Consider the following 26,460-nt stretch of genomic DNA (forward strand, 5'->3'; position numbering starts at 1 on the left):
TCTGTAATGGACCATCGCTGACATCTTTTGTCATTTATTTCTTGGCTGGGAGAAGGTGTCAAAAGGGACGGACTCCAAATATTCTTCAAAACCCTCACCCCCATTTCTAATAATCACACTGTGGATTCCTTTACACATTAGTAAGGCCTGCCTGACCTGAATAGTATGTTTGGCAATCATGTATTTGATTGTATTTTTAAAACGGTACAGTCCTTAACTGCAACGTTTAAATAAGTCAAGACATATTTAAACCTTGCCAATTTAATAGAATAATTCTGTATTTTTTTGGGAGTGGTGATGGTTTTGGTTTTTGCACTGAGGCGGGAGCAGCATTAAAACGTTCGAAGACCACTGCCGACAGCCATAGAAGATGACGTTACACGCACTGAAGGATACTAGTACTATGGGATATTTGACTGCAGCATGTAATCTGGAACCAAATGTGTGCAACCAGAGCTGTGCCTGAAATACTATTTGGGTTGACTTTGTAAATATTCCGCACATATAGGCAGTGCTGATTGCAAATTGTTACAGTGCTATATAATTGAGGCAAAGGGCTTACATTGCTAACCTTCTGCACATGACCTTTGTGCTTAATACAATGAACTTAATTCAGAGTAGGGTGACCAGAATTTTAAAGCCAAAAACCAGGACATTTCACAAAAATAGAAGAAGGACTACAACTTTATTTCAAGCGAGCGCACAGCATGACAGCGCTCCTCAGCAGACAATTACAGAACAGGCAGTAAGAACATACAGAAAATGCAATTGTTTAACCCAGTAGCTTGCCTGTTAATTAAACTGCTTTCTTTTTTTTTTTTTTTTTACTTTTTTTATTGAGAAACAAACATCAGCGTTTTAATACACATTGCAGAAGAAGTTGTACATCAGGCATCGTGGGAACAGCAGACAAAATACAGCATACAAATTATACTTTGTAAGGTCTAGGGGGAAGGGGGATCTTCATTACTGAGGACAAGGGGCGGCTGACACATGTCTTCCCGGTAGGAGTTCCACAATCCCCAAACACGGGTTCATTTCTTGGGACATCTATGGGCAACATATACCGTTTTTTCCCGAAACATTGCCCAGTCCAAGTCTTTTTCCCAATCCTCCACCGTAGGCGGGAGCGGTGCTCCCCATCGCTGGGCAATGCTTCTCTTGGTGAGCATGAGCGCCAAAGAGAACCACTGTGTTAGGCAAACATTCAAATCTGTTGGCTCCCACAAATTTAGTAAGCACCTACGGACTTCCATGCGGAGGCACACGGATAAGACTGAGTTAATAATATCGTGAATGTTACGCCAATAGAATTGGATCTGCACACACTCCCAGACAATAAGCAGAAAGGTACCCAATTGGCCACAGCCTCTTTTACAGTCCCTACCGTCAGCCCTCCCCATCCACAACAGTTGTGGCCCGTCATATATTCCCTGTGTAAGAGTTTTAGTTGAACAAGTCGGAGACGGGCTGGTATTGCCACTACCCTGGGTGAGGAGACTGCTTCTTGCCACTCCTCATCGTCCATTTCTATGCCGTCTCTGGACCACTTCTCTCTAATGCCCGGAGAGGGTCTGGCATTTTGTTTACCAGCTTTTTGTATATCAAAGAGATAGTACTGTCGGGAATATGGCCATCGAGTACTCTATCCTCTAGTGGGGAGGAGTCAGGTGGCGTGGTCACAGGTTTCAGATGAGTGCGTAATGCGTGTCTAACCTGTGTGTAGCGTGTAGCGGAAGAGTTCTGAGTCGGCTAATTTGAACTGTTGTTGTACGATGGCAAATGACTTGATGTCTGATTTTTCCCACAGATCTCCTATGCGGGAAATGCCTATGATATCCCACTTGTCGAATCCCTTGCTCCTCCACAAATCTCCCAGATGTTCAGAGTCCCATAATGGTGTTGCAAGTGTGAGCCTGCGCCCCCAACCAAGGCATTTAGGGGCAGTGTGCCAGATGTGAACAGCATGTTTGGTGGGGCCTGTTAGTGTGTAGCGCCGGGGCCTAGAGTAGAGGGCTCTAGTAAAGTTTCTTCCAGAGAGGAGCCATTTTCCATGCTAAAACCCGGGTCCCCAGGTTGAGTGTAGGTGCAGTGATTGATAGAGGACAAGTAGGCCGCCCAGTAGTACAGTTTGATATTCGGAAGGCTGATGCTGCCGTCATACCAGTTCAGGGAAAGTTTACTGAGGGCGAAGCGCGGTATGCCATTCCAAGGTAGATCCCGCTGGAGGCCTTCCACTTCTCCGAAATAGGACGCAGGTAACTGGTCTAGAGAGTTCTGGAGGGCATACAGAAACCTGGGAAGAGACATCATTTTGAAAAGGGCCGCCTTTCCCAATAGGGAAAGGGGGAGCGGTTTCCATCTGTCAATATCTTTACAAAGCCTGAGCAAGGGGGGGTGTCGAATGCCATGGCGGCATCTAGGGAGACTATGATTGCTGGCTCCAGAATAGAGGCTGCTCTGCCCAACACTCCATGCACCCTGCGCAGGTTTAGTGCAGTATTGTAATGCGTAATAAAACCGGACTGATCCGGGTGAACCAGGGTCTCGACCACCATTAAAAGCTGGTTAGCCAAGAGTTTAGCCAGAATCTTGGGTTCTGCGTTCAATAAGGAAATTGACCTATATGACCTGCAATCCGTTTTGAGTTTCCCATCCTTATGAATCGTTACAATAGTGGCCGTCCTTTGGTCTAGAGGCAGAAGCCCACGTCCCTAGAGTCCTCATACATAGCTTTCAGGTATGGGGCTAGTCTATCCGGCTTAAGTTTGTAGAGCTCGATCGGCAACCCATTAGGACCAGAGGCCTTGCCCGAAGTGAGGGACCTGATTGCTGTTGCGATTTCGTCATTGGATATGTCACTCTCGAAGAACTCACGGTCATCCACCAACAACCCAGGCATCGCTATGTCGGCAAGCATTTGGAGGGAATCATCCTTAAAATAGGGAGCAACCGAAGAGTAGACTGTGGCAAAGTGGGTCGGTCGCAAACAGGTCTACAATGCCTTGTGGGTGTGTGATGGTCCCACCTCCTTGCCCATGGAGCTCCGGCACTAGCTGGCTTGCCCAATCCTTCTTATCCAACCAGGCCAATAATTTCCCAGCTTTGTCTTCCACCTCATTTAACCGCCCCTGCGCTGCTCTCCCCAGGGCCTTAGCCTGATCAGTTGCCAGTGCCCTGTAGCCCTGTAGTCCTGTTGTTTAAGTTTGAGAAGGTGGAGTTTGTCGGATGTAACGTCCGATTCTAAGTCTAGTTCTAACAGGCTAACTTCTGCCTCGATGGCCTCCATTTCCCTTCGACGCTCCCTCCTCTTCCCCGTGATCAGAGAGAGGGCATGACCCCGGATGACCGTCTTGAAGGCCTCCCAGTGTGTCTGCGGGGATGCTACAGAGCCCTCATTATCAATGAAGTAGTTGTCCATGGCAGTAAGGAGTTCCCTGCGGATGTGAGGGTCTCAAAGGTACCTGGGGTTAATGGGAGCACCTGTTTGTAATTGAGGGCCACATGAAGCCATACCGGCGAGTTATCAGAAATGCCTCTTGCGAGATGTTTGACTTCTCAGACATGGGCAATTTGAGATGCGGGGATCAAGAAATAATTAATCCGGGATAGGCTCCCGTGCGCCCTGGAATGGAAAGTGTATTGTAGTGAATTTAAGTGTAAAACCCTCCAACAGTCTGCCAGCCCCATAGTTTCCAGGAAATCGGCAAGCCAGCCAGATGAGCAAGCAACCTCACACGGAGGGTGAAGGTCTAATGTACCTGAGACCATTGAATTTAGATTCCCCCCTAGCAATAACAGACCCTCAGGGATGACCAACAGTAGTGTTCCTAGGTCTCTAAAGGTAACGGCTTTGAGGCCCGGGGGCACCTAGACCGACAAAAAGGTGATTGGATGTCCCCCATGTGCCCGATACCCTGACATATCGCCCATGTTGGACAGGCCTCGTAGCCGGGCCGTCCCCCTCCGCACAACAGGGCCCGGACCACGGCTCTCCCTGAATCCCCAGCAAGAGCCACCCCGGCAACCCCCCGAGGTAATCCACAACCCGTCCACAACGGGACTCCAGCCCCTGAACCCTCCCGTACCGGCTGGCCCTGGTCCCCGTCAGCACCATGGCCCCGGCCCGGCAGCCATCTTTGGGCACTACAACACGAGGTCACGTGGCCTCGACTCGACCCCAACCCTGGGCCTGGCCAGGCCCCGACATCGAGGCACCAACCTCCACACAGGGGGTAAAGAGACCACTTGGCAGGTCAATGAAAGAAGAAGGCGTCAACGGCTCTCCTCCGCCCGGTGTCGATCACCCCCGGCCTCCCTGGGCGCTGGCTCCAACCCCCTGCTGGGTGTCGGGACTCCCTCATTCCGGACCTCCCGACCTCCAGGCGCGAGGGTCCGGACATCAAAGGGAACCAGACCTATAACTGGGGCAACCCCAGACCAGGAAGGCAGTTGTATCCTGGAGTCGAGAGACTCCGAGAAGAACTCATCCTAGGCGGACTGCTGGCGCTGCCGCAGCCCTGCTCTGTGAAACCTTCGTCTTGGCCTGCTGGCGCTGCCGCGGCCCTCTGCAACGTGACCCCTCGTCTTGGCCTGCTGGCGCTGCCGCGGCCCTCTGCAACGTGACCCATCGTCTTGGCTTGCTGGCGCTGCCGCGGCCCTCTGCAACGTGACCCATCGTCTTGGCCTGCTGGCGCTGCCGCGGCCCTCTTCAACGTGACCCATCATCTTGGCCTGCTGGCGCTGCCGCGGCCCTCTGCAACGCGAACCCTCATCTTGGCCTACTGGCGCTGCCGCGGCCCTCTGCAACGTGAACCATCATCTTAGCCTGCTGGCGCTGCCGCGGCCCTCTGCCATTTGAACCATCGCCTCGGCCTGCTGGCGCTGCCGCGGCCCCTTCGTTGTAGACCTTCCTCCTAGCCGGCTGGCGCTGCCGCGGCCCGACCTTGCAGACTCCTGAGCTCGAGGATTGTGAGCTTCCCTCCTGCCACCTCCTGTACCGATCCGGTACCAAGACTGTCCCGCTACCCCCTTTTCCCTACAGAGACTAGAATTGAGAGGACCCCCGAGTCCTGAATCTCCTGTACCGCTGATAACCTTGCCGCAAGAACCCTATATAAAGAGTGGAGTGTTGATCTCATCCTTGTGTGGTGTCTATCTGTGGGGAGGGAAGTGACTTGTCTGTACGATCGCCGGAGACGGCCCTCATCGGAGGCCTCTCCCCCAGTATTCGGCCGACCCTCCGGGTCGCTGTCTAACATTGGTGGCCAGCGGCGGGATTCGAACCTACGCATAATCGTACAGAGGGTCACTCGCCCCACGACACACAACCACCATGACAACAAAAGAGAGCGGAACAACGGAAAAATTCCAGATGGAAAAGCTAGAAGAATACAACCACAGAGAACTGAAACAATCCTGCATAGAATTAGGCATTTCAACCACAGGACTGAGCACGAAAGAGGACTTCAAACGAGCCCTGGAATCTTGGGCGGAGACGGTTACGACCGTACCCCAAACACGAAGTCACGAGACACCCGAAACAAGCCCCACACCGACGGAAGAAAGAAGATCGGGTCTCTCCCCAGAAGAGGTCCGGGAACGGGAAAAAAGCAGGCTCCATGAATTAGAACTGGCACGACTTCGCTTAGATGGAGAGCTCAAATTGGCGGAACAAAAAATAACGTTGGAACACTTACTGCTCCGAGAGGAGCGAGAAGAGAAACAAAGGCAGAGAGAACTAGAAGAGAAAAAGCTAGCCTAGGAACATGAGCGCAACCTCAAGGAACTAGAGATTCGGAAGCAGAGCAAGGAGCTCGGGGTCTCCGAGCGCACGAACACTCCTGGCCCTACAGACCCCAAGGTCCACATACCCAAGGATGTCGTCCGAGAGTACTACAAGAACGATGATATCCAGCAATGGTTCAAAGCGTACGAGGTAGCCATGACCTCCCACCGGATTCCCCGGAGCGACTGGGGAGCCGGGTTATGGGGGAGGTTTGTCAACGAAGGGCGAGACGCCCTGCTGCAACTCCCGGACCATCTGATGACATCCTACGACCACATGAAAGCCGCCCTCCTCACTCGATACGGACTCACACCCGAGATGTACCGCCAGCGGTTCCGCGACTGCAAACGGATCCCGGGTACAACTTGGGTGGAGTACGTGAACTTCTTTAGCCGGGCCTTCGAGGGGTGGATCAAGGGCAGCAACGTGACCACCTACGAGCAGCTCTTTGACCTTATTGTGTGGGAGCACCTTTCTAACAACTGCTTCATCGAACTCAGGCAGCACCTCCTGGACAGTAAACTAACGGAACCTCGGCAACTCGCCGCCGAAGCGGACCGATGGGAAAGCACCCGAGTTGGCCGAAACGGACCCAGCGAACCGAACAGAACCGCCCAAGGGCCCCATCGCCCCCGTGGAGAAGGAGGCCAAGGTCGGGGGAGGGACACCGGCCCGGTGACTCCTGCAAGCAACCCCCCGCCCCCGGCCGGCAGGGGAAACCCCCCGATGCGACCAGGCTTCCGAGCCAACATTACTTGCCACCGATGCCAGCGACCCGGCCACTACGCCAATGATCCCAACTGCCCAAAGAACCCGAACACTATACCCCGCCAGGTCGCTGCTGCAGCCCTGGGGGAAGAGCAAACCCCAGAAGACCAGGAAGAGTACGAAACCGACCAGCCTGAGTGGGAACCGGCCGCCATGTCCCTGGTTTGCCTAGGGGAACGAGACCTGATCCCTCGGGCCCCCCTTCCCGCCAACACGCAGAAGTACAGCCAGTGGGTCAACATTAATGGCCGCCGGGCGGAAGCCCTCCGCGACACCGGGGCCAGTGTGACCGCGGTCCGCTGTCATCTGGTGGCCCCGGACCAGATTTTGTCGAACATTCTTTGCCCTGTCCGGTCGGCCGACAACTCAGAAAGTCTATGTCAAATGGCCTACGTCCCCTTCGAATGGGGGGGAGTATCAGGGATGCTGAAAGTGACTGTCCGCGATGATGCCCCCGTGGATTGCCTCCTGGGGAACGATCTCGAAAGTTCTCCCTGGGCAGCAGTCGAACGGAGAGAGCACCTGGGGATGCTGGGCCTCCCCGAATGGGTCTGTGCCACGACCCGGTCCATGACCGCCCGTGCCGTCCACAGTCCCGAGGAACCCGAGTGGCCGGAGCCTCCTCCCGCGATTGTCCCAGAGGAGGCCACCCCAGAAGCAAGTCCCCCGGCCCAAACCGAAGAAGGACCCGGTCGGCTCCCGGACCTCCCCGACCTGGCCCAGTGGCGGCAAGAGGGGGGTCCCACCCAGGAACAATTCCAACAAGAACAAAGAACCTGTCCCTCCCTCGAGGGACTCCGGCAGCAAGCCCTTGCCCAGAGCGCAGGGGACACCTCGGGGGCCCACTGGATCTACTGGGACAATGACCTGCTCTACAGTGAGCAAAGGATTGCAGAACTGGGGGCCAGTCGGGTGCTGGTGGTGCCCCTCCGCTTCAGAGATTTCCTATACCCCTTGCCGGACACCTGGGACAGGACAAAACGTACGACCGCCTGGTGACCCACTTTTACTGGCCCCGAATGCGAAAAGATGTCACCAACCACTGCAAGGCCTGCCCCACCTGCCAGGCCAGCGGAAAAAGTGGCCGAAAAACCAAAGCACCCTTGCAGCCTTTTCCCGTCGTCACCACCCCGTTCGAACGGGTGGGAATAGACATTGTGGGGCCCCTGGACCCCCGAACCGCCCAAGGACACCGGTTCATCCTAGTCCTGGTGGACCACGCCACCCGCTATCCCGAGGCCATCCCTCTGCGAACCGTGACGGCGCCTGTGGTAGGCCGAGCCCTGATGAGGATCTTCTCCCGGGTGGGCTTTCCCCTGGAGGTCGTCAGCGACAGGGGCACGAACTTCATCTCGAAATACATGAAGTCTCTCTGGCAACAGTGCGGGGTCACCTACAAATTCACGACCCCCTATCACCCACAAGGAAATGGATTGGTCGAGCGGTTTAACCGCACTCTCAAAGGAATGATCATGGGCCTAGAAGAGCCCCTCCGTCGCCAGTGGGACGTGCTGCTCCCGTGCCTCCTGTTCGCCCACCGAGAGGTCCCTCAAAAATCCCTAGGCTTCAGCCCATTTGAACTGCTGTACGGGCACCCCGTCCGGGGTCCCCTCAGCCTAGTCAAAGAAGGTTGGGAGAGGCCCCCCCAGAAAACTCCCCCGGATGTATACAAATACCTCTTGGCCCTTCGCAACCAGACCCGGCGATTCAGGGAGATCGCCAAAGTCAACCTTGAAGCCAGTCAGGAAGACATGAAGAAATGGTATGATCAGCACGCCTCCTCCCTCGAGTTCGAGCCGGGACAGCAGGTCTGGGTGATGTCCCCGGTTGAACCCTGTGCCCTACAGGACAAATGGTCCGGACCCTTCAAGGTGATCGAACGCAAGGGGCCCGTCACCTACTTAATCGACATGGAAACTTCCCGGAACCCCCTACGGGTCCTCCACGCCAACCGACTGAAGCCCCATTTTGTACGCTCAGAACTCAGCCTCCTGATGGCTACTGATAATGGGGCGGAAGAAGACTCCGAGCCCCTTCCGGACCTGCTGAGGACCCTCCAGCAGGATGGCTCCGTGGAAGGGGTCAGACTCTCCGAGGCCTTGTCCCCGGAGCAACGCCAAGACTGTCAAGCTCTCCTGACACGATTCGCATCCTTGTTCTCTCTCACCCCGGGGGTCACCCCCTGGTGCCTTCACGATGTGGACACCGGGGACAGCCCCCCTATTCGCCACAGGGCGTACCGCGTACCAGATCGGGTGCGCGCCTGCATCCAGACCGAGGTGTCCAAGATGCTGACCCTGGGAGTGATCGAACCCTCTGTGTGGACTACCGGGGACTGAATGCCGTTACCAGGACCGACGCTCACCCTATCCCCCGGGCAGATGAGCTAATTGACCGTATGGGGGCCGCCCGCTACCTGAGCATCTTCGATTTAACAGCGGGCTACTGGCAAATCGGCCTTACCCCCAGGGCCCAAGAACGATCCGCCTTCTCTACCCCAGACGGTCACTACCACTTCAGGGTGATGCCTTTCGGCATGAAAAACGCTCCGGCAACATTTCAACGACTCGTGAACCAGGTACTGGCGGGCCTCGAAGAATTCAGCGCCGCCTACCTGGACGACATCGCTGTGTACAGTCACCACTGGACCGACCACCTCCGCCACCTGCGGGAAGTTCTACACGCCCTCCAGCAGGCCGGGCTCACCATCAAGGCCAGCAAATGTCAGGTGGGCCAAGGGTCCGTGACCTACCTAGGACACCAAGTGGGAAGCGGTCTGGTGGCCCCCCTCCAGCTCAAGATCGCTGCCATCCAGGCCTGGCAACCCCCTACGACCCAAACCGAGGTCCGGGCCTTCCTGGGGCTCACCGGGTACTACCGTCGGTTTGTGAAGGACTATGGCAGCATCGTGGGGCCCCTCACGGAGCTCACATTCAAGAAGAACCCCAAAACAGTCAACTGGACTCCGGACTGCCAATCGGCCTTCGAGAAGCTGAAGGCTGCCATGTGCACGGCCCCCGTGCTCCAGGCTCCCGACTACGGCCGGGAATTCATCGTACAGACGGACGCCTCCGATCATGGCGTAGGGGCCGTCCTCTCCCAACTCAACACCGAGGGAGTCGATCAGCCAGTGGCATTCATCAGCCGCCGCCTGCTGGCCCGGGAACAGCGCTGGAGCACCATCGAGAGGGAGGCCTTCGCCGTAGTATGGGCCCTCAAGAAGCTCCGGCCCTACCTCTTCGGCACCCGCTTTCGGGTGCAGACAGACCACCGACCCCTGCAATGGCTGATGCAGATGCGGGGGGAAAACCCGAAACTGTTGCGCTGGTCCATCTCCCTACAGGGGATGGACTTCACTGTGGAGCATCGTCCAGGCCAGGACCACGCCAACGCAGACGGCCTGTCACGCTTTTTCCGCCTCGGCGGAGAGAGTCCCCAAGAGGATGGCTGACTCTCCCTGCCTTCAGCTGGGGGGGACGCATGTTGGACAGGCCTCGTAGCCGGGCCGTCCCCCCTCCGCACAACAGGGCCCGGACCACGGCTCTCCCTGAATCCCCAGCAAGAGCCACCCCGGCAACCCCCGAGGTAATCCACAACCCATCCACAACGGGACTCCAGCCCCTGAACCCTCCCGTACCGGCTGGCCCTGGTCCCCGTCAGCACCATGGCCCCGGCCCGGCAGCCATCTTTGGGCACTACAACACGAGGTCACGTGGCCTCGACTCGACCCCAACCCTGGGCCTGGCCAGGCCCCGACATCGAGGCACCAACCTCCACACAGGGGGTAAAGAGACCACTTGGCAGGTCAATGAAAGAAGAAGGCGTCAACGGCTCTCCTCCGCCCGGTGTCGATCACCCCCGGCCTCCCTGGGCGCTGGCTCCAACCCCCTGCTGGGTGTCGGGACTCCCTCATTCCGGACCTCCCGACCTCCTGGCGCGAGGGTCCGGACATCAAAGGGAACCAGACCTATAACTGGGGCAACCCCAGACCAGGAAGGCAGTTGTATCCTGGAGTCGAGAGACCCCGAGAAGAACTCATCCTAGGCGGACTGCTGGCGCTGCCGCAGCCCTGCTCTGTGAAACCTTCGTCTTGGCCTGCTGGCGCTGCCGCGGCCCTCTGCAACGTGACCCCTCGTCTTGGCCTGCTGGCGCTGCCGCGGCCCTCTGCAACGTAACCCATCGTCTTGGCCTGCTGGCGCTGCCGTGGCCCTCTGCAACGTGACCCATCGTCTTGGCCTGCTGGCGCTGCCGCGGCCCTCTGCAACGTGACCCATCATCTTGGCCTGCTGGCGCTGCCGCGGCCCTCTGCAACGCGAACCCTCATCTTGGCCTGCTGGCGCTGCCGCGGCCCTCTGCAACGTGAACCATCATCTTAGCCTGCTGGCGCTGCCGCGGCCCTCTGCCATTTGAACCATCGCCTCGGCCTGCTGGCGCTGCCGCGGCCCCTTCGTTGTAGACCTTCCTCCTAGCCGGCTTGCGCTGCCGCGGCCCGACCTTGCAGACTCCTGAGCTCGAGGATTGTGAGCTTCCCTCCTGCCACCTCCTGTACCGATCCGGTACCAAGACTGTCCCGCTACCCCCTTTTCCCTACAGAGACTAGAATTGAGAGGACCCCCGAGTCCTGAATCTCCTGTACCGCTGATAACCTTGCCGCAAGAACCCTATATAAAGAGTGTTGATCTCATCCTTGTGTGGTGTCTATCTGTGGGGAGGGAAGTGACTTGTCTGTACGATCGCCGGAGACGGCCCTCATCGGAGGCCTCTCCCCCAGTATTCGGCCGACCCTCCGGGTCGCAGTCTAACAGCCCCCTGTCGTCTTTCCAGGTCTCTGGCACTACCAGGGGGAAGGACTTCTTCATCAGGACGCCTACCCCTCGGGAGCCCGTGGTGAATCCCGCATGGGCCAGCAGCACGTAACCCCCTCTGTGCAGTGCCTTACATGCGTTGCCTATAAGATGAGTTTCCTGAAGTAGAATAACGTCAGGGGCCTGACGCTTGATGTATTGTAGGACCACACTCCGCTTTATCTTGTCCCCCAATCCATTGACATTCCAACTTAACAGGTTAATCCCACCGTCCCAACTTGTTGCCATAATAAAGTATAGAATCCTCCATATCCTCTGCGGAGGACACAGTACATATGTCGACTTCTGCAATTAAAACTACAATAGAAGTCGCTGAAGCAATGAATACCACAAAAACATAACTTAACTCTCCCTTCCAACATCCTCCCCACCCTGCTGCCCTGCACTCTGGGCCTAAAACTGCCCTTCAAAAAACTTGCAGAGTGCCTGTTGCCCCAGAAAAGTTCAAGATAGAAAAGAGAAGGAAAAAGGGGGGAAATTAAAGCACTCCAATTCCCGACCCCGAAAAGGTCCAATGTATACCCCTATGAAAGTAAGTACCTCAGGTCCTATTGAGTCCATGAACTCCAACAATCAGAAATAAAGAAAAGAAAGACACCCCCCTCCCAGGCCTACCCCCATTCAGGCCTCATTTCCTCAGTTCAGGTGCCACTTCTGAGCACGTCACAGTCTCAAGCCGGTCGACTGTCCACACTGTCTCTGCCGCCGTGATTGCCTGTACTCCCTATTCCGCGGCGTTCGATCCATTCCGCCGTGGCTTCAGGATGTTCAAAAAATCACGCTCTCCCATCAGCCTCAATCTGAAGACGCGCCGGAAACAACATGGAGTATTTCAGACTGACTTACATGAACAACCTCCTCTCACGCTGTACTCTCTGTATGACGTCCGGGAATAAAGAAATATCTGCATTTTCATAGCGGAGGGGCGTGCCTGCCCTGGAGTTCTGAAGGATGACATCTCTGTCACGAAAGTTCAAAACCCTGGCCAGCATGGGCCGCGGGGGAGCGCCCGGTTTGGGACGGGCTCCCAGGACCCTGTGGGCACGTTCGATAACAAAGAACTTACTGAGTCCTTTGGGCTGCAGATGTTTAAGAATAAGGTCCTCGACAAAAAGATCCGGGGATTGTCCTTATGATTTTTCCGGAACGCCCAGGATGTGGAGGTTGTTGCACCGCAGACGGCCCTCGTAGTTGTCCAGCTTGAGGTCAGTAAGCTTGCGAAAGTCCTGAAGGTCACGGATTTCCCCCTGAACATCGCTGACGAGACTAGAGATGGTAAGTTCCACTTGTTTGACCTTCTCATTCAGTTTCGCCAGGTGTGCCCTAATGAGGTTAACATCGATTGCCACTGTTTCCAGGGAGGACTTGACACCGGTGATGGCTTCCATCACGTCCTTAAGTGAGATCTCCTGCTCCTCCTCACCCAAGCCCCCTGTGTGGTATTGGGTTTCGTCAGGTCTACATACTCTGCAAAAAACTTGTCAACACCATAGAATAGAAGTTGGCACGGAAACTGAAAATGCAAAAGACAAGGTTATTAGGACCCCATGGGGTGGTGGTACATTCCTACAGCACCCTTCGGTAATGCAAGAAGTATCACACCGAACATCGGTGTGCAACCTCTTTTATACAAGTTTAACAGCAATAAAAAGGTAGGCGGTATACTTTTGCACAGTTTAGGTACATATAAGGGCATTTTTGGAACACAGCCAACATGTGGGAGGAGTTTAGTACCACTGGTCAGTTTTGGAGAACATTCCTAAGAGGTGACCGCTCATTAATCTAAATGTTCGAGTACGCATGCGTGAGCTTGACCAGTGCTAAAAATAGCCTGTTGCCGGGCAAGTTAAATGGTCATTGGTACAGAGAAAGGACAAAAGGGCATGCTGACCATGAGCCCGCATGTTCATAGGAAATGGAAGCCAAGAAATACAAAATGGTCCCCGCAAGTATGGTCAAGTTAAACATGAAAGTTCGTGTAGCTGAGCTAAATGCTAACCTAGTCACTGCCAATTTACGACAGACGGCCCTTTTAGCATTTAGCTGAAGCTACCTCATAACGAAAGTAATCAGGATATTCGTCATCAGTATTAATCATCATTATATTCCTTATTTCTTTCCTAATCATTTGCTCATTTTTGGCAATAGCTTGTTTGGACGGAATGCAGGCTGTAATACATACAGAACATAGGGTAGGGCCACATTGAATACATAAACAAAGGAAGAAGAGTATTCCAATAATTATACACAAGATAGTCAATAATTTCCAACCCCAGGTACTAAGCAAAGTCCAGAACCAATCAGAGAATGTCCATGTACCATTTTCAGGATGAATTTCAGCAGCAATTTTGTGCAATTTAGAAATGGCATCATACACAGAAGGTGAATTATCTGGGACGTACACACAACAACTACTACCGATAATGCGGCATGCACCCCCACGATCAGCTAATACTACGTCCAGAACCATTCGGTTCTGAAGCGTTACAATTCTAGTAATTTGGAGTTCCTCAGTCAAATTCCCTAAGGCAGAGGCAGTTTCATTAGCAACAGCTTCCACAACACGTGTTGGCCGTCTTATTTTCCTGCTATTTACGGCAGCACCAACAAAGGAAAACAGGCCTAAATTAAAATCTACATATTGCTGTAAAGAGGTGTCAGTTTGATCAATATTCTCAATCTCTAATGTTCTCTTAACCCTATTTAATATAAAATCATGATATAATACAAAATCATTATGATACATAGGCGGGGCAATAAATACAGGGGGTAGCACAAAAGATATATAACAAGTTCCTAACCACCCAATGGGAAGACGATGGTTTCCTTTATTTCCACAAATAAAGTAAGTATTTCGCGAGGCTACAAAGGCAATACCGGTTGGTGTGTCAAATGTTAGAGTAATAGTACATTCGCTCTTCCCTACCGGAATAGTACCTTTATTTCGTACACATAAATCAGCTTTGGTATCAATAACAGTAATCACATGTAAACTGGACATATTTGCAATTCTTTGATTAGTGAAAATACGAGGTGTAGATACATTGTCCGGTCGATATTCTTCCCACTCAAATTTAGTTCCTTCTGCCTGTGGGTAGCCATCTCTGTCATTATAACAAACTTTATTAAGTCGAAAGAGTAGTCCACCTTTTGTTGGCCATCTCAAGGTAAAAAGAAGAGTGTACCAAGCATTACAAGAAGCATTATGAGAGAATGGAAGAGGAATAAGTGGAGTTCCTCCTTTCTTCTGATGTCCAGGCAACATTCCACATACCCAACAGTTCGAAGTGTTCGTCATATTATGAGTATGATGTAGAATTTGAATGAAGCAGTTATTTAAGTAAGTCTGTCTATGTCTCTCTTCATGATAAGGCAGAGTAAAATGAAAATGTTCAGATGGGATTGGAGTGGTAGGCAGTAAATATTCTCTTGCCGGAATCAATCGTTCTACGATCCAGGCTATTACTGCTATTACCACTATAGTCGTGACAAAAAGCACTGCACCAAGAATTCTTCTGTTTCTCATCGTAGTAGGTGTCATAGTTCAAAGAACAAAAGTTTCAAAACAAAGCTAAAAAATAAAAATGAGTGCTGAGCTCCGAGGTAGCCGCTGGTTTCTTCTTCGAGATTCAAGACGGTTGTCGCTACACTGGACAGAACTGATCCCCCCCTTGATATTCTCGGCTTCCGTTTTCACAAACCTCAGAACGGTAACTCAACCAGTCTCGCACAAAACAACTGCTTTCCTTGGCCGTAGATTATATTTCGCTCCACCAGAAACAGTGTGGTCCGGGAAGGCTCCCTCCGATTCATGAGGCGTAGCAGCTGGGCTCTTCTCTGCATCCAAGATGTCTCGATAATCAGACAGCACCGCAGGATTCACCAGATCCGGAGAGACACGACGACAGTGAGTGGAATGTACCCACCGCTTCTTATTCGTGACTCGCACAGCCGTCCGAGTTGCCAGCAATACTTGTTCAGGGCCACGCCACCTCGGCTCCAAACTGCTGGTTCTCTCGAACGCTCGGACCATTACATGATCCCCAGGACGGAGATCGTGAGCCTCTCCAATGGAATTGTCGGGGAGCGCTTCTCGACCCTGTTGATGAATAGAAAGTAAATCATTTGTTAATCGTGCCAAATAATCGTTCATTATTATACAAGCGAGGCTTAGGGACTCCCCATATATTCATAGGCCTTCCAAACACCACTTCATAAGGTGTGAGGCCAGATCGGGAATGTGGCACTGATCTAATAGACAATAATGCCAAGGGCAAAGCGTCCGGCCATTTCAAAGACGTGGATGCCACGATCTTTGCTAGCTTCAGCTTCAGAGTTGCATTATACCTCTCTACTAAACCTGCTGACTGTGGGTGGAATACAGCGTGGAATTTCTGTTTAATTCCCAATCCTTTCAGGACATACTCCACTATTTTCCCAACAAAATGAGGACCATTGTCATTCCACAAAAATGTACAGACACCATAGCGCGGGAAGTACTCTTTGAGTAACACCGTTAGCTGTTGTCAATGCTGTATTATCCTTCGTGGGGTAGGCCTCGATCCATTTACTAAAGGCACACACCACCACTAAGACATACTTCAGATTATTACAACGCTCAAGCTGGATGTAATCCATTTGCAATACTTCGAATGGTGCAGTAGGTGGAACGAACCCTCCTTTAGCAGTATAAGTCCCTTTAGCAGGATTGTACTGTAGGCATATCAGACAGGTCTGCACTACTCTCTTAGCCGTGCTGGCAATCTCAGGATGCTTCCAAACTCGTGTAAGCAATTTAGTAATTGCAAGAGCTCAAACATGTGCCAGCCCATGTGTCATTTGAACCATTGCTTGCAAATAAGCGGCAGGCAATTTCCATCTCTCCATATCTTTGCTACGCCAACAACCCTCATCATCCAACACTCCCTCTGTTGCCCAGGTTGCAAGTTCTGCTTCAGATGCTGATTTTTGTATGTCTAGTATTTCCTCTCTGGCATCATGCCATCGCTCAGCCTGCGATTTCACCACATACATAGAAGAGACATTTTGTAACATGGCAGTCTCTCTCGCGATGCGATCTGCAAAAGCATTTCCTTGTCCAATTTTGTCTGTCACCTTCTTATGTGCACTACATTTGACTATCGCCACTTTCTTTGGTGATAATAGTGCATTCAGGAGATCGCGTACCAATTCTCCATGCATGATGTGTACTCCATGCGAGGTCAGGAACCCTCGTTCCTTCCAGAGTAGGCCGAAATCGTGCACTACTCCAAAAGCGTAACGACTATCAGTGTAGATATTCACACATAATCCAGCACTTAACTCTCATGCTTTCGTTAAGGCTATCAATTCAGCTGCTTGGGCCGATTTTTGCGGTATTCGTGCTGTTTCTACCACTGTCTTAAGTGTCGTGATCGCATAAGCTGCGGAAGTCGTACCATCTGGCAGCTTTAAACATGATCCATCAACCCACAGTTCCCCATATTCATCTGGAAGTGGCGTATCCTGTAAGTCGATACGACCCTTTGTTTGTTCTTCAGTCAGAAAAACACAATCATGATGTTCTTCCTTCTGGGTCTCAGCAACAGGATATGGCAATAAAGTAGCAGGGTTCAAAGTGGCGCACCTTTTCAGTGTAATATGTGGCGCCAACAACGTTAGCTCTTATCCTGTTAAACGAGCGCTAGTTAGGTGCTGTGTTTTCGTTTGGTTCAATAAAGCATCTACCGCATGGGGAACTAACACCAACAATTTATGTGATAAAACTATTCCCTCACTCTGTCGTATAGCCACAGCTGTTGCTGCAACTGCTCGAAAACTCCCAGGCAATCCTCGAGCCACAGGATCGAGTACTGCTGAGAAGTACGCACAAGGTCTCTGTTTATCTCCATGTGTCTGCACTAAGACTGACAATGCGCACCCATCCTTCTCGTGTACATATAATGTAAAGATCTTTGTATAATCTGGCGTACCTAACACTGGTGCAGAACAAAGGGCTTGTCTCAATTGTTCAAAAGCATTCTGACATTCATCTGTCCATTCAAGGGGAATCGGTGTAGTTTTGGACAACAATGCTAACAAACGTTTTATAATGTGTGAAAATCCTAGTATCCACTGTCTACAAAAGGACGTCAAACCTATGAACGCACGAACATCTTTCTGAGTGCAAGGGACTGGTGTATCTAAAATTGCTTGAATTCATTCTGATGTTAATGCACGTCCCTCCTTAGACAAAAGATGACCGAGGTAGGTCACCTTTGGTCTACAATATTGCAACTTTTTCCTTGAGACCTTGTGGTTATTCTTTGCAAGAAAAGAAAGCAGGGAAAGAGTACTCTCCTCACATTGTTCCTGTGTGTCTGCTGCAAGTAAAATGTCATCAACATATTGAATAAGAGCCACCCCAGACTGTAAGTCGAAAGAATCAAGCTGTCTTTTTAAAGCCTGGCTATAAATGCTAGGGCTTTCTGTGTAGCCTTGAGGAACTCGACAAAATCTATATGATTTGTTATTTAATGTGAAGCCAAACAAATATCGGCTATTGGGATGAATGGGAATCGAGAAGAAAGCATTCTTCAAATCGATAACAGTGAAGGCAGTGGCTGTAGGTGGAATCCAAGTAAGTAAGGTGGTAATGTCAGACACCACCGGATACTGGGGTACTACTATCTTATTAATTTCCCTCAAATCAATAATAAAACGATAAATCTTAGTGTCTGTGTCTTTCTTTAGGATCGGAAGAATTGGGCTGTTACAAACATTATAGGGGGCTTCCTCCACCACCCCTGCCATAATCAAGTCATTTACAATATGCGCCAAGGCCACTTCACCTTCTCTGGAAATTTTGTACTGTGGTACGCGAGGCAAAGACACTCCCTCCTTTACAGTAATACGTACGGGAGGGATAATCATTTGTCCCACATCAGTATCGGAAGTAGCCCATAAAGTGCTTGGAAGAGAAGCTAACGTATCGGCCTCGTGCATGAGGCACGATCTCTCAACCTCTGGGTAGTTCTCATTCAAAATAACCCGTACCCCTTCAGGGGCACAGCGTATAGTTGCTCGAAAATGTTTAAGCATATCAAGTCCCACAATATTATCTGGCGTGTTTGGAGATAACAAAAACGGACATGGAGTAGTAAATTTATCAATGTGAAATGTAAGGGGTTGAGACAATGGGCTAAGAGAAGGTGTTCCATCGAACCCTATTGATGTAATTGTTTCGCCAGACAGGGGAGCCCTTGGAACCAAGTGTTTGGACAGAGCGCTACAAGTAGCTCCTGTATCGACCAGAAACTGATCAGTAGAACCCAAAACATGTGCTTATATATATGGACCCCTTTGATCTACTGGTACTTCAACCGATTCCACACCCCATCCTACGCAATCCTATGCATATGCATTATCCTGAAACTCAATAGACTCTCCCTCAGCTATCTGATACTGATTCCGTCGATCAAAAATATTATGATCAGCCTGACCACGACCCCTCGCTTCAAACCTACCACGATCATTCGCTCCACCCCTCGACCCTGAATAACTATTCCGAGACCTTCCATTTCCTCGACCACGCTGGTTACACTGTTCTCGAAGCACCAGACAATCCGAAGCCCAATGTCCAAGCTGTTTACAGTATGCACACTGATCCTCGGAAATATCGGTACGAGCAGAAGACGTACCATACGATCCTCGTCTACCTCTGTCAGTCCCTCTCGACTGCGTAGCGTAAACCTGAGCCAACATCACCTTCGTCTTTAAATCCTTCGCTTTCTTCTCACTACTTTCCTTAGCCTCCAATTCCTGTCATTCATAATACTGAGCCATAGTCAATAAAGAAGCAGGGGTTGCCGTGGTCCATGAACTTTCACTAGTTTTTAAACGTTTTGCGATCTCCGGCAGGAGATTAGCCACATACTTATCAACGAACAAATGCCTGCCCGGGTCCTCTGTTAATAATTGTCCACTGTAATCATGGAATGCTTCCTCGAAACGTGAAAAAAAGTCAGAGACCGATTCATCCGGCTTCTGTTTACAAGAAGCCAACATCGTCTAATCAATTTTCTTAGGGGGAACAAGCGTTTTTAATTTATTCAAAATAGCCGCCGGGAGATCTAAAATCAATTGACATGGCTTACATGCGGGTTCCCTATCCAAATCGGCTTGAGCGAAATCCTTCCAATCTGCACCTAATATCGTTCGATCATCAAATTTACGAATCGCTCTCCACATATCAGGAGGCAATATTAACCCAAAGAAAAGATCAATATCGACTAATGTCATAACACACGAAGAAATAGCACCTTCCACTCCTTCATAGAAAGCTGCTGGATTTTTGCGAGGGTCAGGCAGAGCATTCTTAAGTGTCATAACATCTGTTCTATTCCAGGGTGTATGAACCCAATTATATATAAAATAACCCTTCGCATCCGCAGACAACTTATTATCATCTGTGCCTTGTACTTTAGGAGGGACATACAAAGGCGCAGCTTCTCGCATAGGCATAACATGAACTGCGGCGCTCTTATCTGTTCCAAAGATAGGGCACTCTTTGGATACTTCCGTCAATCCAGACGCAGGCGAACCCGATGCCTTTTTCGCCGCCCGTAGTCGTAACGTCTCATCCCGTAGCTGAACCAAACGCGGAAAAACTCATCTGCATCTGTAAGAACAAAAGTACCTTTACGTAAATTATCACGACCAACTGATATATCCTTAGGTTCCAACTCAGATGAATAACGTCTAAACCGTTCAACGACTTCATCTCCTAAATGATCCAAAAAATACAATCGTTCTCTTTCGGACCACTTACGCATAAGGCCATCAATATCTGAAACAGTTATAGAATTAATATTAAGTTTACGAGCAAACCTGCAGAATTCCGCGGCTCGATCAACACTTAGCCTGGTACGATTATCCCTCTGATCATCCTCGCCCGAGTCCTCATCCGGGGCCGTAGGCAGAACATACGGAGGCGGGCAACGATCTAGTAATGAAAAATCATCTGATTCATTAGTAAGGACAGGATAAAGAGGACGTTGAATAGGAAACTGACCATTAACTTGCAAATTACGTTCTCGAGTCTCCCTCTCTTTCTGTTCCTGCAATTCTTTTTCCTGCAACTGTAAAGCTTTATCACGAGCAGCCTTTCGCTGCTCCTTGTCCGCCAAGGCTTGTTCACGCTTCATTCGTTCACGCACCTCTTTCTCCCACATACGCACACAATCAAACATATCCTGTCTAGACCTGCGCTGAAACAAACACTGCTCCACATATTGAACCTTTCGCAAATCAAACGACCCATGTAGTGGCCATTGCAATTCATGATCAGTTTTAGTGTATTTGTGCCACAATGTACTATACATAATGGGGGAAGGCCAAATTTTATGTACATTTCACGATTAGGTGTCCCCTCTGGGGGAGCCGGCTGAGATTCATTTAATCGATAATTGGTACCATTTCCAAGACAGCACATTCCTCGAAGTGTGCTTAGAACAGGCATGTCAAAATATCACGAAAACGCGATATTACAAAAATGGCACTTAATATGTTTTACACACGGTGTGCGGTTCAAACAAATACAAAATCAGAGAAATATCTCTACATGCCTGTCTATGTGAGGTGCACTCCACATATAACTCAAATCATAGGTCCAAATGTTAGCTAACTCAAACAAATCCCAAAAAGCCACAGTAAGTGTCAGTAGACTACCTTACCAATCACAAGCTTACCAAATATTCTCAAACATCCAGATTCCAACTGCCAAGTTCCTTAATCGAATCAGCCAAACGGGCACTGCACGACAACCCAACCGATCAGGATCTCAGTCGAGGACCGGTGCCACCTGGAAGGTCAGGTAGGAAGGAAAGAAAGAAAATACCGTGGGTGCCAAGACTCGGGAAACTCAGTGGCAGAGTACGCGTCCATGGCGAGTTTCCAATCCTTCGTCGCGACCACTCCTTCGGGCATCCGAGTCGCCGATGAGTCCCTTCGTGGTCGCCAATTTGTGGTATTGGGTTTCGTCAGGTCTACATACTCTGCAAAAAACTCGTCAACACCATAGAATAGAAGTTGGCACGGAAACTGAAAATGCAAAAGACAAGTTTATTAGGACCCTATGGGGTGGTGGTACATTCCGACAGCACCCTTCGGTAATGCAAGAAGTATCACACCGAACATCGGTGTGCGACCTCTTTTATACAAGTTTAACAGCAATAAAAAGGTAGGCGGTATACTTTTGCACAGTTTAGGTACATATAAGGGCATTTTTGGAACACAGCCAACATGTGGGAGGAGTTTAGTACCACTGGTCAGTTTTGGAGAACATTCCTAAGAGGTGACCGCTCAATAATCTAAATGTTCGAGTACGCATGCCTGAGCTTGACCAGTGCTAAAAATAGCCTGTTGCCGGGCAAGTTAAATGGTCATTGGTACAGAGAAAGGACAAAAGGGCATGCTGACCACGAGGCCGCATGTTCATAGGAAATGGAAGTCAAGAAATACAAAATGGCCCCCGCAAGTATGGTCAAGTTAAACACGAAAGTTCGTGTAGCTGAGCTAAATGCTAACCTAGTCACTGCCAATTTACGACACCTGGAACCGCGTCTCTGGACAATCGTGGCTGTTGTACCTCTTTAGACACGGTGTACTGGTCCAGTTTGTTTGTTTGTGTCACCTTAGGCCCACGGGCTCCTGCGGCCTTGTTGCGCTCCATTGCTTCACTCACTGTCCACTCACAGCTTGGTCGGGTGCACCCAGGTCACACTGCCACAGGTAGCTCGCTGATGGTTTACTGGATGGAGAAGGTGCCAATGCGCAACCACGGATGTCCGAGTGGCTCGCTCCAGGCCTGTTTCCCACTGGTAAAGATGTGTCCCCGCTCTGATTCCAAGAACGATGGATATGCCCAGATTTGTCCCAGTAGATATGGGACCCTATGCTGGCCATGCCCCCGGCATCAAGCTGCGGGTCTCTCCCCACTCTGCGGTCGTGGGCCTTTTCCACCCTCCAGTACCGATGCGGGAGTTCAGCCGCCCCGCCCACACACCCCCTGATACAGCGGGATACCGTGGGGCGCAATGCCAGCTCCTCCGGGGGTCCTCTGTAGGGTGCGTGCAGCTGGCATGGCCGTCAATCTCTGTCAGCAATGCGGGGGAGAGGGCAAAGCACAACGGGTCCCAGCAATGAAAGGCTCCGCTCACCGTACCTCTTGCCCGGATCCGGGAAACAATGCGGGACTCCTCCCACAGTTAGGGGTACCTGTGCACATTTACCACCTGCGGCCGAGTGGTTCAGCGCCAGACCCCGACGGGGAAAAGGCTCACTCTCTCTCTCTGCGGCGGCGGCGCCCTCCAGACACGGCGCCACTGCACGAGGGCACTTGCTCTTCCGGGTCTTGTCCCCGGCTTACCGGGCACACTGTGGGTCCCGGAGTGGGCTCCGGATTCGATGCCTGGCCACGCCCCGTCAAACTGCTTTCTTGAAATAACTGCTGACTGTCCCTGCTTTGTAAAACATAAAAAAGCACCTCCCTCCGTTTTCAGTTGACCCTCTTTAAAAACCGGGACATGAGCTACCTTTCTTGAAATCTGCCAGGACACCTGGTGAAAAACAGGGACCGTCCTGGCAAATCCAGGACTCCTGGGCACCCTAATTCAGAGGCTCTGGAGTCATAGCCCGCTCCCACGCAAGTGGCAAGCATCCCTGTGTCCTTTGCAGCAGCCACATGTTTATGTTACAAAAGGGGCCACTAATTTTCTGTACTGCCAAGTGCACCCCTACTGCTTGCTTTGTAAAAGAAAGAGGGCTGGTGCCCAAAACTCTGTTCAAGAGCCTGCGTGTGGTGCTATTCCATATCAACATGCCGAACACCAAGCTTCTGTGCAGGAAAGTATGGGGTTCCCAGTTCCTGCCGCTATGCCTGGGCCAGATCTCAGATCCAGTCAACCTAGGGAAACATGTTGAATTTCTCCTGGTTTCATTTTCTTACACCCAGGCATAATTTAGCAGCACGTGCACATTGTCTGTGTTTCATTGAGAGCAGCAACCTGCAGGCACCATGAGGGTGTTCTTATTTTAACTTCAAGCCCCGCCCAAAACGAAGGTCTGATTTAAAGGACATGATTCCTGCTTTTATTCAGGTATCACCCAGGCTCGAAGCTATCTGAAGCCTATTGTCTAGTTGCCAAAGCAATGGAAGGAAACAAAGGCATACAGCTTATCACTTCACAAGTATGTTACAGAAACTATGACTGTGGGGCAAGTTTTTGAATTTGTTCATCTCCCCCTGTAAGAGATGTGCCTCACTTTAAGAATGCAAGATGTATCCGCGTGCATGAGTATTTACACAAATAATGATTGAAATGTCACATACTATTTTTGCTATTTAATTCTTTTGCAGTGCTACTCATCCAAAGTGTAGGGTGTCAGCCAACCACCATGATCCTTCTCTAGATAGTACCACTTGGTGTGGTGTGTGGTCAAGTGGAAATACCACATGTACAAAAATTAAAAGGCCCACCCCTGCCTCTTTCATTGTTACTGAGGTGAAGAATTGCATAGGAAAAGAGTGGGGTTTCAGTCATCTTGTGCTATTCTCCAGTGATTGTTTTGCTTGTAAGGAGAGACATCTTGAAAACACTGGGGAAGATTTACAAGCCCCTTGCACTGCTTTTCCATCACTTTTCCCATGTTAAAAGTGATGCAAAGGTGGTGCAAAGGGCTTGCAAATCTGCCCCACTGTATTGACAAAAGGATGCCTCAACCACGCATTCTTTACCACACAGTGCCTTTACCACACAATGACTTTACCACGCATGCTTTTACACTGAAAGGTGAGTATGCTTAAGGTAAGTGTGTTTTTCTCTCTCTCTCTCTCTCGCTCGCTCTCTCTCTCTCTCTCTCTCTCTCTCTATATATATATATATATATATATATATATATATATATATATATATATATATATCAAAACAAAACCCTTTCAGGCATAGAGTGACGCATATATTTACCAATTCAAAGCTGTAATATTGTGCCTGGAGTGATAAATGGCTTTTGTTATTTTACAGCTCGGCAAGGACTGCACTGTACTAGTCCTATGCTTAAAGACTTTGCTGTTTAAATGGCAAAAGACTTTGTCATTTTCTATCTCGGCGTGGATAGCACTGTGCTAATCCTATGCTTAAAAACTTTGATAGAAAAACAGACATTTGAGGTGAGCAGATCTAGAGTGTCGCTGGTGTTGAGAGTGCTCTAACAGGAGCTGCTTTCCACCTAAACTGAGACCTACCCAGAGTTCTCTCCTTCTTTTTTGTATATATATATATATATATATATATATATATATATATATATATATATATATATATATATATATATATATATATATATATATATATATATATATATATATATGTGTGGCATAGTAGCATAGAGTTGAGTACAGTGTTGTATAGTGGCATAAAGTGTAGTGCAGTCTTGTAGAGTTGAAATGAATAGAGTACAGTAGAGTGTGGTAGAGTGGAGCAGTGTAGATATGTGTATTGTACAGTGCCATAGAGTGGGGTGAAGTGTTGTTCAACTGAGTAGAGTGGAGTGGAGTGTACCACAGAGTGGAGTAGCGTGTTGTAGAGTGGCGTGAAGTTCAGTGGAATGGCATTATATACAGTGGAGTAAAGTGTTGTAGAGTGTATTGTGTGGGATAATGGCGTACACTGGTGTGTTGTATAGTGGAGTGAAGTAGCGTGGCGTGGAGTAGAGTAGAGTGCAGTGCAATATGGTAGATTGGGATGGTATGGACTATTATAGAGTGGAGTGGCATAGAGTAACATAGAGTGGAATGGCATAGAGTGCAGTAGTGGAGTACAGTGGAGTAGTGTCTAGAGTATATTAACTGGGGTGAAGCAGCATAGAGGAATTTGCATAGAGTGGAGCAGAGTGTTGTAAAGTGGTATAGAGTAAAGTAAAGTGTTGTACACTGGCATTGATAGGAGTACGTTGTTGTACAGTGTAGTGCTATATAGTATAGCATGGTACAGTAGAAGGATTGTAGACTGTTGTTGAGTGTGGTGAGTGAAGTATTGTGTTGAACTGGGTAAAGTGGAGTGACGTAGAATGGAGTTGGGTACAGTGGAGTGGCATTGAGTGAAATAGTGTAGAGTGGAGTGGGGTAGAGTGTAGCTACATACAGTGGAATAATGTACAGCACAGTGTCGCAGAGTGGAGTGGAATACAGTGGAGTGGGGCTGACTGCAGTGAGGTAGAGTAGAGTGGGGTACAGTGGAATAGCATACAGTGGAGTGGTGTGGAGTGGCGTAGAGGGGAGTGGGGTTAGAGTGGAGGGGTGTACAGTAGAATAGGGTACAGTGGTGCGGTGTACAGGGAAATAGCGTAGAATGGAGTGGAATAAAGTAAAATAGCATAGAGTAGTGTACACTGAAATATCGTATAGTGGAGTAGCATAGTATGGAGTGGCATACACTGGAGTGGCATAGAGTGGAGTGGTTGAGATTGGAATAGCGTAGAGTTGAGTGGCATAGAGTGGAGTGGCGTAGAGTGGAGTAGGATACAGTTGAGTAGCTTACAGTGGAATGACGTACAGTGGTGTGGCGTATAGTAGAGTGGGGTAGAGTGGAGTGGCACAGAGTCGAATAGCATAGAGTTAAGTGGTGTGGAGTGGAGTTGCATAGAGTGGAATAGCGCATATTGGAGTGGGGTACAGCAATGTAGCCTAGAGTACAGTGACGTACAGTGGAGTAGCATAGAGTGGAATAACGTACAATAAATGGGTAAACAACTTGATTGCAATCACCCGCAAAAATAAAGTTATCATCAGGATATTTCATGAGCTGATGAGACCAAACCTGACAATCTTTAGTAGTGGGACCATAAACATTGGATAAAGAAACTGGAAATTTAAAAATGTTTAACTTGGTAAATAACCTTTGACCGTTATCATTTGATTCTTAGGATATCAATTGAGTACATAGTGATTTATGACAAAGAGTCATAACTCCAGATCTCTTACCATCTCCCGGTGAAAAGAAA

The sequence above is a fragment of the Lissotriton helveticus genome, chromosome 2_1 (genome assembly GCF_964261635.1).
Source record: "Lissotriton helveticus chromosome 2_1, aLisHel1.1, whole genome shotgun sequence".
Classification (NCBI taxonomy): domain Eukaryota; kingdom Metazoa; phylum Chordata; class Amphibia; order Caudata; family Salamandridae; genus Lissotriton; species Lissotriton helveticus.